Source organism: Artemia franciscana, chromosome 7 (assembly GCF_032884065.1).
Source record: "Artemia franciscana chromosome 7, ASM3288406v1, whole genome shotgun sequence".
NCBI lineage: Eukaryota > Metazoa > Arthropoda > Branchiopoda > Anostraca > Artemiidae > Artemia > Artemia franciscana.
The window spans coordinates 20696344-20709266 of record NC_088869.1 but is presented as its reverse complement, the minus strand read 5'-3'; positions in this window follow the sequence as shown (position 1 = coordinate 20709266).

Sequence of the window (12923 nt, the reverse complement as noted above, 5' to 3'; positions counted from 1 at the left end):
CTTCTATACATAAGTGTGAGAAGTTTGAAATTATGCAGACGTTCTTCATTAGACATTTTCTGATATTCATTGATCATCTTAGTTGCTGTGCGCTGTACTTTTCCTACAACTTCTTTTTCTTTCTTGAAAAAAGACAATGCCAAGGGCATTCTAATCTCAAGTCATAATCGAACTAGTACCTCATAAGTCTGATGAACGCACTAGGATGGCGGCTTGAGATTGTCCTTTTGATGATGGCAGGGGATTGAAAGGCTGATGATGACATAGTCTTGGCATGAGTGCTGAAATCAAATCTGTCATCCACAGTGACTCAAAGTTCTCTTTCTTCAGAGACTACAGAAAAAAACCTTTCCTTTGAAGTAATACCTCTGGTGCTGATTATGTTTGCAAAAATGGAGCATATTATATTTACCAATATTAAAGGCAAAAAGCCATGTATCAGCTTTATTTCCAAAGCTGTCAAGATCAATCTGGATAGATTCTATATTAGAAGGTATGGCAGCCTTAGCAATAATTTAGAATCTTCTACACAGAGAGTGAGAATTGATAGATGCCTTGGTGCATGATTTATATAGAAGTTGAACAGATTTACTCCAAGAATAATACTCGAGGGACACCACTTAAAACTGTTGTAAAGAAGGAAAAATGAGGAACATCATCAGAAGCAAAATGCTGACGACTTGGAATCTATCGGGTAGAAATCTGATCTATCTGAATTATCTATCTGATTGTATCCATGTGTGACGGTTACGATTTTTAGCAGAAACGTTTTTCAAGAAAAACTTGGGATTTTCCTTAACATCAGAGAAAATCTTTTCCTCATACTCAAATTGAAGTTTCCTAATGAGATTAGAAACAAGGGTACGAGCCTTGCGCAATTAAGCCAGTTGTCTTGTTTTTTGTTTTTTTTACCCTTTTCCAGGCGTTTCGAACTTTTTGGCTTTCTTTCGAAACGTGACTCAAGAATGCTTTTTATTCGCTAATAAGATAATTCCTTTGAAAGTCAAAACCGATTCATTTAAAGCTGTAATGACCTCGTGCCAATCAATTGATGCAAGTTCCTGTTTTATAGCTTCATAGTCAATAAGGGTTTGAGTGCAGAGCAGGATAACTAAAAAAAAATTTATTTTTCTAAAAAATTTTCCAATAAGAGTAAGAAACTCGTTTTTATAAAGGATTCCAGATAATTTAAACTACAAGGTTCAACAAGGTTAGATTCTAGTCCCGTCTATATCTTGAAGGCTTTTCGAAGTTTCTAGAAAAAGATTATTAAATAAAGAGGACAGATAAAGTGAATTTTCAGCACTAGTCGCAGAATGACCTAGGCCTTCAGTCCAGTGTATTGTGGATAAGTTGAAGTCACCAATGATTCTTAAATCAGTATGATTATTAAATCAGACCATTTTATCAATAATATGTATGAGAGCCAGTTTGCATTCTTCAAGGCAAGGTGCACCGAGACTTTTATAAACGTTTCCAAGACTGTTATTTTGTCTGAAAACACGACATCAAGCCATACAGATTTAATCCGTAGTACATATAAATTAGTCTTCTGTAATAGGGAAATTGGTACTGTTTGGTACTTTTCTTTGAAAAGAACTAGGGATTCAAAAAGCTTCTTAGAGAGAGAATCAGCATTAGTGAAGACAATGCACAGAATATCATTTTCCTGGGGTAAGTGTCTTAGGCCATCCAGCAACTGGTGATAAGTTGGATGGGGAAATATAAGTGGCATGGAAGCAGGTCCAAAAGCTGTACCTGAAAGAACTGGGGTTATTATAGGATAAATAAAATCCATTTGAAGTTTTCAATTCTAACTCTAACTGACTAGAGGAGATACTCGCTCATCCACACTTTCTCTTTGGGGCAATATATTGAGAGGTAAATGGGCTACGAAATTTATATTGAAAAATCAAAATATCTTATGATATTTACTAGGGGAGAGAATCTGGCACTGTTGTTGCACGGACACTGGAGCGGTCACAGGGAACACTACTCCAGGCTCATTTTTTGACAATGGCACATCTAAGAATCTTTTGACCTACTTCTCCATCCTCTTATCAGCGTTCCAACTCGCTTTGAGAACTTTGAACTTTTCGCAACCCTCCTTAGGACTATCACCATTCGAACAGACAGTTGCCTCTGTTTAAAAAATTTCTGAAGGATTCGTTTTCTCGTAAAAGTTTCTGGCACGAAGATCAAGAGGGAAGAAGGGTAGGTTCCAGAGGTTTGTTGGCTGTCCCTGAGCCAACAGCTACATTTTTCAGTCTATGCTGGCACTGGAAATCACATGGTTGGAATTGCAATTCTCTGGGACACTACACGCTTACCAACATGTACTTTAATTTCATATTTCTAAGTTTTGGTTTCTTGTATAAACAGCAATGACACATATTTAGCGACACAACTCACCACTCGAGAACACTAGGATTCAGTTTCGTTCACTAACGAAGTGGATAACTCTTATCATCTACACAGGGCTAGGTAACCTACCTGCCGAACTTCAGCGTGATAAATGGCCCAGAGAACAGGCCTCACGCTACTTTGAGAGTAATCACCCCCTTTGCTTATTACAATTTTATCTGGTATTTCTTGTGTTAGTAAGCAACAGTTTCTATGGAAAATTTTAATCTGCTCTTCTCACAATACACGGCACTATTTAATTAGCAATTGTGAACAACCATAAAACTTAATTAAAGTGTTTATTTTATTCCATTATTTTCAATACAAGGGAAATCAACTTAAAATAATCAAAATAATTTTTTGAATATACACTAGCAAGAAAAATATTTTAGGCAAGCCAAAATGAACCATAGTAAAGAAAAGCAAACAGAAGCACAAGGCCCTTGAAGGCTTCCGGTGACAAGGTCGGTTGGAGTCACATGACAAACAAGCCTTCCATGGCTCCTTGCACGTGGGGCTACTCTCAATATGAGATCCAAGCAGTTCTTACAGTTTTATATGTTAAACTTCTAGTCTTACAGAAAAATGAGCGGCACTTAGAATCTAAAGTCAAAGCATGCGGTGCTGATATTCGTTTTATGGCCTTTCAGCCAGAAAATGCAATGGGGCTAGGGGCTAGTCATCCTGTGCTTTTACATACCCTTCCTGTTTCTTTTCCCAGATTTCTCTAGGCACCCACTTAGATCTGGGTGGACTCTGGCTAAGCTTAGAGATTCACTCCAGTGACCCAAATTAAAAAACCGGTTACAGATATTTCTCCGGGTAAACACTGAAAGCTGGGCCGACTGTGGCTGAGCTTAAAGATTCACTCCACTGATCCCCGTCCCAAATCAAAAAACAGATGAACTTTATTTCTCCAGGTACCAACTAAGAGCTGGGTCGACTCTGGCAGAGCTTACAGATTCACTCCACTCGCCCACATCCCAAATTAAAAAACAGATGACCCATATTTCACCAGGTACACACTAAGAGCTGGGTCGACTCTGACTGAGCTTAGAGATTCACTCTACTGACCCACGTCCCAAATCAAGAAGCCAATGACCCATATTTCTCCAGATACAAACTGAGAGCTTTGCCTGACCTTAGAGATTCAGTCCACTGACCCCCGTCCCAAATCAAAAAAGGTATGTCCCATATTTTTCCAGGTACAAACTGAGAGCTGGGTCGACTCTGGCTGAGCTTAGAGATTCACCCCACTGACCCCCGTCCCGAGCCAAATAACCAGCAGCACGAGGACTTGAACCTCTACCCTCATAGACACAGGATTTCAAGTCTAGCGTGCTAACCAGTCGGCTAGGACGACTCAAGTCCTTTGTAAGTGCCTGATATTTTACAGAAGAATATCAATCATAACTTACTATCCACAGAGAACTCCTCGTGCCAATAATTGCCAATCTTAGGCCGTCTGCAATAAACGGGTGAACAACCTCTGCCAACTTCGTATCTCGATACAATGCTCTTAAGATGTTGTAGGCGTGAATTTTTGAGTTTAAGCTTGTTCCGATTTCAATTATATGAAGAAGTTCAGTCATTGCTTGTGTGAACAAAATTGATGACGAAACACTAAGCTCACCATGTATTATTCCCTGAAAAAAAAAATTAATATAGTTACAATGAAAAGTATATTCAAACTTATTCAACTAAGTGACAATGTCATTTACTGGCAACAATAAGGGTACGGTAGGATCACAAACCGCGGAGAGATAGTTTTATTTGAAATTATATCCTCATTTGCAAGTAATGAGTTTATCTGCCTTTAAATCAGCCCCAGTGTTACTCCTCAAAATACTTGGGTTTCTTGTTGAAAAGTTTTGAAAGGTATTTGAACTTATTACTTGTTGGAAAGTGCTATAGAAGAGGTGCGTATACTAGGCCGATTCTATGAAACTAGTTGCCTTTTTCCCAGAGGTGTTCTGTTTTTGAAAGGAACCAAGGGTTTTTCAAAATTTTGTCAGTTGCACACCTACTAGAAGACAAGACAAGGTGGTCATGCCAAAACAACTGGATTCATTGTAGGAGCTCAAATACTTAATCACTAGGAATGATCAGAAAATGAGGAATTTTAAATTTATTCTAAGATTTAATAACTTTGCATCTTTTTTCTACTTTATCCCTCTCTCTTCCCTCTTATTCATTCCATCTCATCACCTCTCTTTCTCTCTATACCGGTGTCTTCAAAATTTTCTCCTAAAGCATCTTATATGTTTTTCCTTTGCCAGAATGACATTCTCCATGGATGCATAGCCCAAATTTCAAGGGGAAGAGCTAACTTATCTTTCCAACACGTCTTGAAGCACCACAAATGTTGTTATAAAATAATTTTCTTAGGGGGAGCTCCTTGGAATAATATTAGGAGAATTTCTCTGTATATAATAAAATTTTTTCTATTCAAATAGCTTCCTTTTTTTTTTACATTTACTCACCAAGACCATGTAAGGTAACTCCATGTAAGCACTCCTTCTTGTAGCACAATATTGTGAAGCATCAGTGCCACTTTGTAATTCATGTAGCATATTTTCTAGCCAAAACGTGGTTTTTCACACAATTTAGGTTGATTTGACCTAAAAGGGTGCAAAATGATTGTGTCAGAAGAGCAGTGAAAAAGTTAGTCCAACTTATAAATAAAAAACTAATTGTAAAATACTGCTAATTTGAAAAAAAAAACTTTCAAAAATACAACTGGGAATTTCTGCACTGGGATTGGAAAAATGCCAATCTTCGCTCACTGTGAAAAACACATCAATCCTCAATTCACAGAGAGCAAGAATTATAAGGAGAAAGAGAAAATCAAAAAGCTGCAGTCTGGTGTTTTTCTTAGTCTTTTCATAAGAGGTAAAGAACGCTGTTTAGATTAGATATGATAGTAGTATAATAGTAAGCTATATTTTACACAAAAACCCTACATGGCCATGCCCCCCCCGAAGAAAAATTAATCATATAGCACCCACTCGATGGGTATATCCTCACAAACAAACCGCCCCAGAATTTTAATACTAATAAATACCCATTTCTCAACAATTTTTCCAACCAAGACTCTCCCCTCTCATTCATTCTTAAAACTTTCCCAAGACCTACTGACCTGAAGGGACTGTCTAGAACTATTCCTTTTACCTATTTCCCTTTTCATAGGGATTGCAATGGGAAGAAAAAGCATTTTGTAACGAAGGAAGAAAAAAAGTCTTATAAAGAAGAAATAAAACCCGCAGGATAAAATGTTTAAAGTACCAAGGACATCAAAATGATGTCTTATATTGTATGTCTAATATGATGTCTAATATTGTATGGCCCTGACTATCTTTGGTGTATATATACCTGAAACCATTTTCTACCATTTTTATTCTGATGGCTGCACACACATTAATAGATTTTGTTTGTTGTGTAAATTCTCCCTGTTGCTGCCACGATTGAATTGTGAAAGAGGAACACGGCAACTTTTCCATTTTACAAACAAGTACAATGAACATAAATAACACCTATTTTATCTGCAGCAGACCGTCGACCACAAAAACAACCAATAGGACTGTATACGTTTCCGGGCTATTGATCATATACAAGCTCGTGGGAACAAACCTACGCAAGCTCCTTCTCCATTCTAATCCATTTAAAGCGTCTCTGTTCAAACCCTGCCTGAAGCTCCCCTTTCCCTTAAATCTTTCGTTACGCCATACCCCTACTCCATTCAGGGACGAACTGCTTTTCGTCTGGCCTTAGTTGGTTGGCCAACAAGGACATTCTTTGGCAATGTGTCATCTGCAGAGCGTGTCCTTTCTCTCATTATAGCCAGAGCGTATCCTTTAGCGCAACATTTTTCTCATTATGGCCAGAGCGCGTCCTTTATCCCAACCTTTCTCTCATTATTTATAAAACATTATTCATTATTTATAAATTTTTTCTCCCAATATTCTATATAAACGGTCGCTATTTTAATCGTGAAAGTAGATTCTTGACTTGTATTAATTTTTTTATGACTCATTTTAATTTATTGACCTTGAAGCAGCACTTGCTGCGTTATTTTTTTCTTTTGCTGCTTATTTGTTTTAGGTCTTTTTTTATGCTCATGTTAGCTCCAGCTATTGTAGTAAATAAAATATTTTCCGCATTCTATATTCTATATTATAGCGATAAAATGGGAAACTGAACGAAATTTTTCGTATAGCCTACTGTTTCAGACACGGTCAGTCAGTCGGGTACCCAAAAATTTGTAGGCAATTTCTCTTGAAAACATTTAGCAAATCCTAGTAAATCCACTGCTAAACAATAATAATAATAATAATAATAATAATAATAATAATAATAATAATAATTTATTTATAACCCACATCGTAACCAGTAATGGCACTTGTGGAGCAACACACACAAAAAAAAAGAAAATGAAATACACTGCAAATAAAATACACTACAAATAGAAAAAACACTACGCTACAATGAGATTAACCGAACAGACGGACCAAAGGACGATGAGGCGATAAACGATAAAAAGCTGATTCCGACAACCTTCCATGCAGGAAGGCCAACTTTTCACTTATATCAGGGACATCAAACTTGCGAATTATCTTACCATTGCTATACCAAGGGGGGAGATAAAGTAAAAATTTACAATACCTGAAATAAAAAGTCCGAATCTGATTAACATCATTTTTCTTTAGAAGGGGATAAAGACCAAAAAGATAAAGGGCAGAATGATTACAGAATGTAGCATATAGCCTACCCAGTGCACGTCTATTATACTTCCCTCGACTAGCAACTGTCTTAGAATAGCCCATTTAAATTTTTTTTTGAACATCACGAACAGTGCACTGCCATAGGCAAGAAATTGAATTAGTAACAGTAATTCCCAACCACCGAAAGGCGGAAACAAAGGGTACAGAAAAACCGCGACAAGCTAAGGGAGTATTAGAGGAAGTCGGACCATTAAAAACTAGAAATTCACATTTCTCAACATTAAGAGAAAGACCAATTTTAGAAAATAGACATGAAACTTTTGAGACCATAAACGAGAGATCTTGCTTATTTTTACACAAAAGTAGAAGATCATTCGCATAAGCAAGATAAGAAACATCTGAGAGTCCAATTAAATAATTTGATCTAATTTCATCTAAAATACCAGAAATGCACATTTTGAATATACTAGGTGATAAAACCCCTCCCTGTTTGACACCCCGACATAAACAGACAAACTGAGATCCAGAATTATTAATTCGGGGAAAGAATTCTCATACCAAAAATGAAGAAGAAAAATGACTGAACAATTTACACCATTATTAAAAAGGGAACAAAAGCTTGACTGTGAACTACATTGTCAAAAGCTTTAGAAAGGTCCAAAGTACATGTATAAACTGGCGACCCCTCAGCCAAGCTATTCTTAAGGGCGGAAAAAAGAACACGGTTTGCATGTTGACAACCAATACCAGATTGAAACCCAAATTGATTCGATCCAAAATTTATATTTTCATCTAAATGAGGAATTAAGATATATTCAAGGATTTTACTCAAGTTACACGTAGTGGTTATAGGGCGATAAGATGAACATTGAGAAGGGAGTTCCACAAAGAAAGCTATCAGGAACCAATGAAGATGCTAAACACATTTGGAACAACAACTGCAAATGAAATAAAAGAGCAACACACTTTGGATTTATATTATTTACACTAATACCATCAATATCAATGGATGAAGATTTCAGTTGCTTAATTGCATTTTCAGCAGCAGTTATTGATACTGGAATAATATGGCCTTGATGAAGCGAAGGCGGAAGAAATTTAGAAAGTAGCCGAGAATAATGTGACTGCACGAAGAAATTAATTTTGGAAAAAATTCCCGAATAGTAAACATACCAAGTTGAACTAGAAATCGAATCACTATTATAAAGACCACTTTTATCCAGCTTCTCAGAATTGATCAATTTAGACCAATCCTTTTTAGAGGCTGGAAATTCCATACCCTTATAACGAATGGATTTAAGGTAATCATTCTTTGTTTTCTGCTTTATATCCGCAATAGATCTCATTGTAGGTCTACCACAATCAAACCAAATTCGAAGCCAAAGTTTTGCCATATTTTTATAATTCTTCAATTCAGGATCGGCAGCCCATATAGATTTTCGCGTTTTTATACGAATACGCTCTTCGGAAGCCGCAATTTTTTCAGCTTCTTTCATACATCTAATTATATCATCATAAAATCTATCGAGATCACGCTTACTATCCTTTACTTGCAATTGGAGTAGATGGTAAGGCACACGAATACAACTAAGCAATATAGATAAAGACAATATATATAAAGCAATATCGGCTCTTTTCCAATTACTACGATTAAGCCATTTAGAATTCCCAATAGGGGCAACATCGCAAAGGTTATGTTTCAGTTTAGCAGTAAATGAAAGCGATAGATGGTCAATGTCATCAGTCTCAATATCAACATGAATAATCGAGCATTCTAGCTGTGACGAACTGATTATATGATCAATATTAGAAACACTACCAGACTGATGGATGTAGGAGTATGATAAATCTTTCTTCAGAATCACGTAAGGGGGCATGCACTCCAATATTCCTCGCGATCGATAACTTTGTTCATCCGAATCCGTATTAAGTCAACAAGAACTATAGAATCAAGTTTATTTACCTTGACACGATTCATCACGGACTTTAAAGACTTGCATGTAATAGCAAATCTATTTATTGACTCCACTGTATTATTTTTATATGGAAGATAAACATTTTCAAACACAGTACAATTTACTCTCACAGCAAGAATGTGCTTATCCGAATAAAAAAGGGTTCGAAAGATCAATACTTTTTTTTAAAAAATACAGGCCAGACCTCCAGAAGGCCGGCCATGCGTGGTAACTGCATCAGAAGTAAAAACCGAATGAATAGGGCTATGATGAAGGAAATTTCTGCTAGAGGCGGTTAACAAAGTTTCTTGCAGGCAGATAACGTCAAAGTTCTCGTACAGATCGTCAAAATAAGCATCTTTATTTTTTGTGCCATTGACATTGTGTGATATGATTGAAATTTGTAAAGTCATTTAGAGGTTTGTTGACTTGCAAGATCACGGAAAACAGAGCATGACATGCTAAAGGACACGTGTTCACCATTGCAATTGGCGCATTTTTGTGAGGCATTGCATGGATTTTCTTTCGTACTAATATGAGGGCCGGCACAACGAGCACATTTGGGCGCAGGACTGGGACAAGAAGACTAGAGGTGATGGGGCAATCGGCACTTAAAACAACACTTTGGAATTTCCTTAAACTCGCTCAGTCTAAAGAATGCATAATCAATTCGTACACCGTCTTTGAAATAAGCAGCTTTAGCAAAAGAATCCACAAAATTAAGCTTAATTGTTTTCGAAGAGCTCAGCCTTTTGGCAGCAACAACACCGTACAATTTGTGAAAGACTTAATCGCATAATCTTCTGGAACACCTTTTATAATGGCCGAATAGTTCTTCGAAATTTCTTTGGCTGACGTACCGGCGAGAATGACGGGAACAGATGCACGGAAGTCTTCGGCGGCAGATTTATCAATATTTACGAACCACTTATCGTGAACAGGGCGAATACTGGAAACAAGTTCATGGCCACTGATTTTATCAACAGCGTTTTTCCTTTTAATAGGATCCGATAGATGAGACGGCACTTGAGAGACGAAAATAGTGGTGGACTGGCGATTAGAGCCTACAGGTTCTGGTAACTGAGGCTATAATTTTGCTGACACAGTTTGAACAAGCTGATGAATTTTGGAAACTTTAGAAGCTAACTGTGAATAGGTCACAGCCGGCAACACTGGAACTTCAGTTGGAGGTTTAATCACACAAGTTGGCATAGTGATGCTAGCTTCATCATACTTCTTCAAAAGATCGAGCATGTACTTAATATTACTGGTTGCAGACTTTGCACCACTACGGCGAGGGGGAATTTCACCAGGTGCAAGTTTCGACCATAGATCAGCCTTAGCTTCAACTATTTTTGGTGAAGCAGAGGAGTCCACTCCATATTCAATAGCCTCCTTCTCAGAAATCGAATTCAGCCAATTACTTTGGACAAAATTTAATACAGGAGAATAAATAAGTTCAAAGACATTCAGATCCTCCGATTATTCACATTATTCTAATGATTGCCCTTGAGCTTTGTTGATAGTGATTGCTAATCGAACATTCCGTTGTCCCAGTCGTCATTTATATTCCCAGTATCCCGGTCGTCATTAGTGTCCCAGTGTCCCAGTCTGTAATTTCTCTTTGAGCGTCCCGTTCATCATTTATATTCCCTGTGTTCCGGTCTGTAATTTATCTTTGAGTGTCCAAGTCGTCATTTATATCTCCGGTCGTTATTTGTGTCCCATTGTCCCAGTCTGTAATTTCTCTTTAAGTGCCCCGATCGTCATTTATATTCCCTGTGTCCCGGCTTTTAGTTTTCCTTTTCTCCTTTATTTTTCAGTTTTTTTCCCTTTTTTTAGTTTCTTTTTCTTTTTCAGTTTTTATTTTTTTTATTAGTTTTTAGTTTTTTTTCTTTATAGTTTTTTGTTGTAATTTTTACTTTTTTTGTTTTTGTTTAGTTTTTTAGCTTTTTTAGTTTTTTTAGTATTTTCTTTTTAGTTTTTTTTTGTAGTTTTTACCTTTTTTAGTTTTTTTCTTCTTTTGTATTAATGCTAAAGCCAAGGTTCAAATCTGGAGCCTCTCAGACCTAGAACCTGAAAGATAACGCTTTACCAACTCAGCTACTTCGGCATGAATACATTCGTTTTGAGCAGCTTCCTCGGGTGTTGCCATTGTAGGTTCTTCAGTCATTTTACAATCAGAAATTTCTCTTTCAACGATCTTCTTACAATTAAAAATTTGTCTTTGAACGATATTCTTAAATACCTGTGTCCTGGTCGTAATTTATATTCCCTGTGTCCCGGTCGTCATTTGTGTCCCGGTATCCCAGTCTGTAATTTCTCTTTGAGTGTCCTGGTCGTCATTTATATTCCCTTTGTCCCGGTCGTCATTTGTGTCCCAGTCTGTAATTTCTCTTTGAGTGTTTTTTCTTTTTATTTTTTTTTTAGTTTTTTACCTTTTTTCTTTTTTCAGTTTTCTTTTTCTTCTTTATTTTTCAGCGTCACTATGAAATACATATCGCCGAACCTTTGTTTTTTTAACTAAAATCTGGTAGGCATTGATGACCTTATCCCAGCCAAAATCCCAAACCCAATCATCATCGCTATCATTTTCAGTTTTGATATGTTTTGACTCTCGCTGTCCAGGTGGATTTTCATCTAACTGCGCGGTTTTGCGTTCTTTAGCCGCAAGCCTGTTTTCATGCTGTTCTTGTGATTTCTCGGCACAATTAGAAATTTCTCTTTCAACGATCTTCTTACAATTAAAAATTTGTCTTTGAACGATTTTCTTAAATACCTGTGTCCTGGTCGTCATTTATATTCCCTGTTTCCCGGTCGTCATTTGTTTCCCGGTATCCCAGTCTGTAATTTTTCTTTGAGTGTACCGGTCGCCATTTATATTCCCTCTGTCCCGGTCTTCATTTGTGTCCCGGTCTGTAATTTCTCTTTGAGTGTTTTTTCTTTTTAGTTTTGTTTAGTTTTTTACCTTTTTTCAGTTTTCAGTTTTCTTTTTCTTCTTTATTTTTCAGCGTCACTATGAAATACATATCGCCGAATCTTTGTTTTTTTAAGTAAAATCTGGTAGGCCTTGATGACCTTATCCAAGTCAAAATCCCAAACCCAATCATCATCGCTATCATTTTCAGTTTTGATATGTTTTGACTCTCGCTGTCCAGGTGGATTTTCATCTAACTGCGCGGTTTTGCATTCTTTAGCCGCAAGCCTGTTTTCTTGCTGTTCTTGTGATTCCTCGGCACGCTTTCTTTTCTTACTTTCTCTATCAGCAGCAAGTTTTTTGGCAAAGACTCTTTGGGCAGCTTCCTCGGCTCTTGCCATTGTAGGTTCTTCAGTCATTTTACAATTAAACATTTTCCGTGAACGAATGTCTTAAATACCTTTTTTACAATTAAACATTTTTCCGTGAACGAATATCTTAAATACCTTTAATGACATCATCGTCATAATGACGACATGACGTCACTCGACACACAGACAACTTATTTTTATGTATATAGAATTAGCTGTTGGGGTGGCGCTTCGCACCCCCCCCAAGCCCCCCTCGCGCGCGTAAGTCGTTACGCGCTATATTAGTTACGCGCCATTCTTAAAAGTATTATTGGTACGCCTATTTTTAGTTGTAGCACGTGTGGCGGAAACCCTGAAAGATCTATGGAATTTAAAAATTCAGATGGATAATTAACCGCTTCATTTGGTTCCAAAACTATTATAATTTTTTAGAATATTCGGAAATACTTTTTCAATCAATTCATTTTGGACGTCACTAAATTACAGAAATCAGCAGGTAGTTGTATACGTTCTGAAATTGAGTCTATCGTATCATAAATGTCTTTTTGTTCCGACG